This window comes from Hippocampus guttulatus, chromosome 1 (genome assembly GCF_054856545.1).
Source record: "Hippocampus guttulatus isolate MCC_2025c chromosome 1, RoL_Hgut_1.0, whole genome shotgun sequence".
Lineage (NCBI taxonomy): Eukaryota > Metazoa > Chordata > Actinopteri > Syngnathiformes > Syngnathidae > Hippocampus > Hippocampus guttulatus.
The window spans coordinates 34,470,656-34,478,224 of NC_141261.1; the positions used below are offsets into that span (position 1 = coordinate 34,470,656).

Here is a 7,569-nt window from a genome sequence, read left to right on the forward strand (position 1 = left end):
GACAAAAGTTCTTCGAAGGAAAGAGCAAATTGAGCACCATATCGAGTGTAACACTACACCACAGACACAAACGTGATGTGAGGGTCTGCTGGGAACATTTCACAGATTCCCCTATCAGAAAGAGTTTCAACTCCCACCTCCTCCAGAACATCACCTACATCCCATGGGAGTCGGGCGACATTGAGTCTGACTGGACCATGCTCCATGCCGCCATTGTTGAAAAGGCCAACAATAGCTGTGGCCATAAGGTGGTCAGTGCCTGTCAGGACAGAAGCCCCCAAATCCATTGGTTGACACGAGCGGTGACGGATGTCGTCAAGCTGAAGGAGTCCTATTGGTTCTTTTTGGACCATGGGACTCCAAAGGCAGCTCATGTCGACCAACTGGCCAAGTAGAACTGAGCTTTGGTCTTTGCTGAGGCCAAAACTTGAATATGAAAAGAGTTTATGGAGAACAACTTGTGGACGACTGAGAAAATTCCGGTCCACCAACCGGCATCTCAAGAGGGGGGAATCAGTGCGCCATCAACATTGTGTAAATTGGGGATGGGGGGCTGCTTACCTCACCCCAAGAGGTTGCGATTCCATGGAGAGAGGACTTCAAAGACCTCAACTCCACCGACACATCTTCCTCTGAGGAAGCAGGGTCTGAGGACTCTGAGGTGGGCTCTCCTATCTCTGTGGTTGAAGTCACCAATGTGGTTAAAAAGCTCCTCGGGGCAAGGCCCCAGGAGTGGATGAGATTCGCCCGTAGCTGCTCAAGGGTCTGGATGTGGAGGTGCTCTCCTGGTTGACACACCTCTGCAACATGGGGTGGTCGTTGGGGAGAGTGCCTCCAGTTTGACAGAGCAGGGTGGTGGTCCCTCTTTTTAAGAAGGGGACCAGAAAGCATGTTCATACTACAGAGGGTTTACACACCTCAGCCTCCCTGGTAAGGTCTATTCAGGGGTGCTGGAGAGGAGGGTCCGTCGGGAAGTTGAGCCTCAGATTCAGGAGGAGCAGTGTGGTTTTGGGCCCAGCCATGGAACTGTGGACCAGCTCTACACCCTTAGCAGGGTCCTCGAGGGTACATGGGAGCTGGTCCGAACCAGGACTTGGAGAATGCGTTTAACCGTGTCCCTCCGTGGTGGGTGTTTCAGGAGTATAGGACAAAATTTCGAGCCGAGGCGTTGAGGGGGTCCAGTTTGGTGGCCTCAGTTTTGCATCTCTGATGTGTGCAGATAATGTGCTGTTGGCTTCTTCAAAGCGGGATCTCCAATTCTCACTGGAGCAGTTCGCAGCCAAGTGTGAAGCGGTTGGGATGAAAATCAGCACAAGCAGGGAGTCCCCATCTACATGTGATGTGGTTTTGGAGGCCTAATTATGTATTACCATGAAGTTACTGAGCATTAATGACAGTAATCAGACCAAAATAATCCTCAAAAATACCGGAAAGGACATTTTCATCAAATAAGAGTTGTATTATAAGCAGGGACTTTCCATCATTTGGAGGCCTAATTATGTACTGTCATGATGTTATTGAGTAATAATAACAACATTAAAAAGTCTGGAAAATACAGAAAAGGGCATTTTCATGAAATCAGGGATGAGGTATAAGCAGGTAATTTCCATCTATACGTGATGTGGTTTTGAAGGCCTAATAATCCATCACCATGAAGTTGTTGAGCGGTAATAACAGTAATAACAAAAAAAATCTTCTCAAATACAGAAAAGGACTTTTTCATACTGTAAGAGTTGTACTGCAAGCAGTTAGTCACATCTTTATGTGATGTTGTTTTGCAGGGCTAATTATGTACAACCATTACGTTATTGAACAGTAATAACTACAAACATGTCTCTGAAATACAGGAAATTGTATTTTCTCCAAACAAAAGTTGTAGTATAAGCAGGCAATCCCCATCTATATTTAATGTGAATTTGGAAACATGAGGATGTCTAATCATGAAAAAGGTGAGAGACTGACAAAGTACAAACAGAAATTGCTGGCGACAAACAGGCAGGAAAACCAATCAAAAGCAAAAATCACTTGCAACCAGCAATGAAAATTTGACAACTGAAAATCCACAAAAATGAAATGACCAAAGTTCAAATACACCAACAGAACACTTGTCTAAATTAACTTGGTGAAAAGGACACTTACTAAACAAAAAGCACTGGAGACAAAAGAAACTAGGAGCGAGAGCAAGAGTCCTAGAAATGGCACTTGGACATAAACAGCGATCAAGGTCAATAATCCGACAAGGAGATATGAAGTCATAGTCCTTAAATACAATGCAGCTTGATTGGTTGACGAGACACCGACGCACTGCTGAAGGGTCATGCCCAACACTCCCGCTGGTGCTGAAACAAAACAAAGCAGAGCATAACATGACACCCGCGACCCTTGTGAGTGTGCGGATTAGAAAATGGATGGATATATTTCAGTGCTTCCCATACCAACTGACTGTGATATTCTTCAAAAAAATATGGAAATGACAGTCAAATATAACTGAAATGTAGTTTTATGTAAAACAGATTCAAAATTATATGGCGGACATGAAGCTCCAGAAAGGGTTGTTTGTTATCATGTCCAAAATCCCTGGCAGCACCTCTGACTGTAAAGTCGCCTGCATTTTTTTGCTGAACTCAAGTGCCCTGAAACTCTAACTGCTGAGCGGTTCATTTAAAAATTTGCGCGCTTCAGTCTCTCAATTTAGACCAGTGTTTTTCAATCTCTTTTGAGCCAAGACAAATTTTTTTCATTGAAAAAAATTTCGCAGCACATCGCAACCTGAAAATGTGAAAAAAGCTTATTTTAACAATTGAGTTTGATATTGTTACTATAGGCGTTTTTTTAACATTGAAAATTAATGCAATATTATAACACATTGAATACGAATCAAATCAACATCAATCCAATATTTGGTGCATTCGTTTTAATGGCAAATAAAATGTAGTCAATTAGAACTTTAACTTGCTCAGGGTCGGACTTTTTTTCTGTGTGACAGCCGGTTCTTTTAAGCCCGGTCGTTTGCGCTCTCCCGCAATATTGTACCAATCCCTTTTCCCATCTTGAGTCTTTGTATAATTCCAACATCATTCAAATGACTTTTCTGCTGAATGTGTCGCTTGAGGTAGTCCAGCTTCCTTTCAGTCTGTATTTTTCCATCGGAAAATTTGCTTACAGCTTAAGCTTTGCTGCATGTTTTGCAGAACAGACCTTTCTCACTCGAAAAAGAAAATATCTCACCCAGTTTCACTGCTTGTTCTTCTATTTGCACATCCTCCGACAGCCGTTCCAACTTAAAAGACCCGCAGTTCATTCTTATTTTGGTTTGGGGAGTCGACGTATAACGTTCACTGCCTGGTCGTTTCGCCATGATAAAGGATTAGCATTAGCATCACTTATCGCCGCCGCACTGTTATTGTTACGGAGCAGAGAACATGCGCAAGTACTGTCAATGCCGTGATTGGATGCATAGCGTCATTGCATCGTATCGTGTGATTGGCTGGACACCTGTCACTCACTGAATTACACAGCAAATTGATACAGAAAGGAAAGTTACATATCTAATTTATTTGCAGTGCGTTCACTGCGCTGTATAAGTTTTCTTGTGCGCTGAGAGTGTGCGACCAGTGCTCAGTTTTAGAGGGAACATTGGTGCCGTTGCATCTCCAGTCAAAGTAAATCTAAATGAAAGATACATTTCATTGTATTGCCTCGAGCTGGAAACTTCGCTTGTCTCGAAGCAAAAGGCAATTTCCTAGCTGCTGCTGCTCCCTACCGGTATGGAAGAGTACAACACGATTACTCTTCCAGCCGATCGACTGCACAGGCATATACATATTGGATAATTTTCCCACAGTGCCGCGACACAGGGTTTGAAAAACACTGATTTAGACGAAGCAAGTGACAATTTTAGGAAAAAAGACATTTAAATAACCCTTAAGTTGTAGCACAATATATTTTTAATATTTCCATATGCCAACAGAAAGAAGTTATATCTGTGCTTACAGCACATAATTTCTCCCCATTTCAAGCTCATGCTAATTGTCATTATTAGCGCTCTTCAAAATTCAGGCTAGACTCGACACCAGAGGTTCTTAACCTGTTCTAACCCCAGGGGTTCAGTGAAGCGTCTCAGGGGTTCGAAGGAGCCTCTGCCACGGAGGGTAAGACACAGGCGGCTCAACATGCCAATTAGTTATGATACGCCCACTGGATGCAGATGATCACATGACATTGCTTGTTCAATCAGTGCTGTGTGTTAGTTCGCTTAGTAGTCACCACCGTGATAGTACGTCGTACTGTACAATAAAAAAAAAAGTATACTTATCTCTTGAAATTTTATTTCGTTTTTTTTCTGTTTTTAATAAATATCTTGAATTTGTAATGTGTGTATATATATATATATATATAAATTATTTTTTTCTGTTTATATATATATATATACACATTACAAATTCAATATATTTTTTAAAACGCATTTATTAAAAACCGAAACAAAAAAAAAATTTTCAAGAGATAAGTGTATATACAGTACACACACACACACACACACACACACACACATACACACACACACATACACACACACACACACTAGATGAGTGGTTGCAACAGATCCCGGGAACAACATCGGACATCTCAGTCCAGAAAAGCTCAGTGCTGGGAACAGCAAGGATACTGCGCCGAACCCTCAAGCTTCCTGGCCTCTGGTAGAGGATCCGAGCTGAATGGGGGACGGACACCACCCGAGGGGTGAGACGAGGGAAAAGAATTATATATACACTACCGTTCAAAAGTTTGGGGTCACATTGAAATGTCCTTATTTTTGAAGGAAAAGCACTGTACTTTTCAATGAAGATAATTTTAAACTAGTCTTAACTTTAAAGAAATACACTCTATACATTGCGAATGTGGTAAATGACTATTCTAGCTGCAAATGTCTGATTTTTGGTGCAATATCTACATAGGTGTATAGAGGCCCATTTCCAGCAACTATCACCCCAGTGTTCTAATGGTACAATGTGTTTGCTCATTGGCTCAGAAGGCTAACTGGTGATTAGAAAACCCTTGTGCAATCATGTTCAGACATCTAAAAACAGTTTAGCTCGTTACAGAAGCTACAAAACTGACCTTCCTGTGAGCAGATTGAGTTTCTGGAGCATTACATTTATGGGGTCAATTAAACACTCAAAATGGCCAGAAAAAGAGAACTTTCATCTGAAACTCCACAGTCTATTCTTGTTCTTAGAAATGAAGGCTATTCCATGCGAGAAATTGCTAAGAAATTGAAGATTTCCTACAACAGTGTGTACTACTCCCTTCAGAGGACAGCACAAACAGGCTCTAACCAGAGTCGAAAAAGAAGTGGGAGGCCGCGTTGCACAACTGAGCAAGAAGATAAGTACATTAGAGTCTCTAGTTTGAGAAAAGGACGCCTCACAGGTCCCCAACTGGCATCTTCATTAAATAGTACCCGCAAAACACCAGTGTCAACATCTACAGTGAAGAGGCGACTGCGGGATTCTGGGCTTCAGGGCAGAGTGGCAAAGAAAAAGCCATATCTGAGACTGGCCAACAAAAGAAAAAGATTAAGATGGGCAAAAGAACACAGACATTGGACAGAGGAAGACTGGAAAAAAGTGTTGTGGACGGATGAATCCAAGTTTGAGGTGTTTGGATCACAAAGACGAACGTTTGTGAGACGCAGAACAAATGAAAAGATGCTGGAAGAATGCCTGACGCCATCTGTTAAGCATGGAGGAGGTAATGTGATGGTCTGGGGTTGCTTTGGTGCTGGTAAGGTGGGAGATTTGTACAGGGTCAAAGGGATTCTGAATAAGGAAGGCTATCACTCCATTTTGCAACGCCATGCCATACCCAGTGGACAGCGCTTGATTGGAGCCAATTTCATCCTACAACAGGACAATGACCCCAAACACACCTCCAAATTGTGCGAGAACTATTTAGAGCAGAAGCAGGCAGCTGGTATTCTATCGGTAATGGAGTGGCCAGCGCAGTCACCAGATCTGAACCCCATTGAGCTGTTGTGGGAGCAGCTTGACCGTATGGTACGCAAGAAGTGCCCATCCAACCAATCCAACTTGTGGGAGCTGCTTCTGGAAGCGTGGGGTGCAATTTCTCCAGATTACCTCAACAAATTAACAGGTAGAATGCCAAAGGTCTGCAATGCCGTAATTGCTGTAAATGGAGGATTCTTTGACGAAAGCAAAGTTTGATGTAAAAAAAAAATCTTATTTCAAATACAAATCATTATTTCTAACCGTGTCAATGTCTTGACTCTATTTTCTATTCATTTCACAACGTTTGGTGGTGAATATGTGTGACTTTTCATGGAAAACACAAAATTGTTTGGGTGACCCCAAACTTTTGAACGGTAGTGTGTATATATATATATATGGTAAGGTAAAGGTGACAGTCGTGCCTGTGGTGGTCGGAGCACTCGGGGCAGTGACCCCCAAACTAGATGAGTGGTTGCAACAGATCCCGGGAACAACATCGGACATCTCAGTCCAGAAATGTGCAGTGCTGGGAACAGCAAGGATACTGCGCAGAACCCTCAAGCTTCCTGGCCTCTGGTAGAGGACCCGAGCTGAATGAGGGACGGACACCACCCGAAGGGTGAGACGAGGACTTTATATATATATATATATATATATATATATTTTTTTTTTTTTGTGTAGCCGGGTCTTCGGAAAGACTGGACTGAACACAAAATAATTTTATGTGGGCTTTATTCCCGACTGAACAATAAAAAAAATGTACAGCATTAAGAGGAAAGACTGATATGTAAATTGGATTTTGAAAGAGTTTGAAAAAGGATCTAAGAGATCAAAGAAAATTATCCAACAGATTATAGACAAGATATCCTTTGTCCCACACTGGGGAGATTTACAGTCTACAGCAGCAAGAATGTGGGTAGAAAGAAGAAAGAAGAAGAAAAAAACAAACACCGTTCAATTAAGGGCAAGATAAATACAAATATGCAGTGCTATTTACAATAGTTTTTCACATCATTTAATTAAATTTTTTTTCAGCAGCAGATTCAGACAATCATACCATAAAAAATAACAGCAGTGGCTTGCTTGATAAGGAAAGAGAAATAAAAATGCATTATTTCCAAGTCACAACCATCCAATGTGATGAGAGGACACACTTACTCTACACTTTCCAGCATGTTGGGTGCATACAAAACACGTGGAAAAACACAAATGATCTCCCCTTTCAAGAACAGATACACAGTTCATATCATTTCACAGTCCAAAAAAAAAACATATTTACATCTTGTAACATTGCGAACACTTACGCTATACAGCAGTTCACACGACTCACTAGCGGCAGATTTCAAACTCCAAACCACGATATTTTGCTCTGAATATCGCCAGGGTTACAACAACGGTCATGTATCAAGTGGGGACGAGCGGCATACACAATTCAGTGACTATCTTCCTTCACATGACAGTCATCCTCCCCTCACTTCCTGGTCTAATTCTCGCTCGCGCTATATGTTCCCGCGTGTTTTTAATCAAGCGTGCTCTTAAAGTGACAGTGCTACATTTGTTT

General features: G+C 41.9%; 1 long non-coding RNA gene across 1 annotated transcript; it reads right to left on the reverse strand.

The window, feature by feature from the left end:
• Positions 1 to 1,881: 1,881 nt before the first annotated feature.
• On the reverse strand, positions 1,882 to 7,472 carry LOC147211502 (uncharacterized). Its single transcript, XR_015100636.1, has 2 exons — positions 7,313 to 7,472; positions 1,882 to 2,339 (listed from the first exon to the last, which is right to left on the reverse strand). It is a non-coding gene; the product is annotated as an uncharacterized LOC147211502 (long non-coding RNA).
• Positions 7,473 to 7,569: the final 97 nt, after the last annotated feature.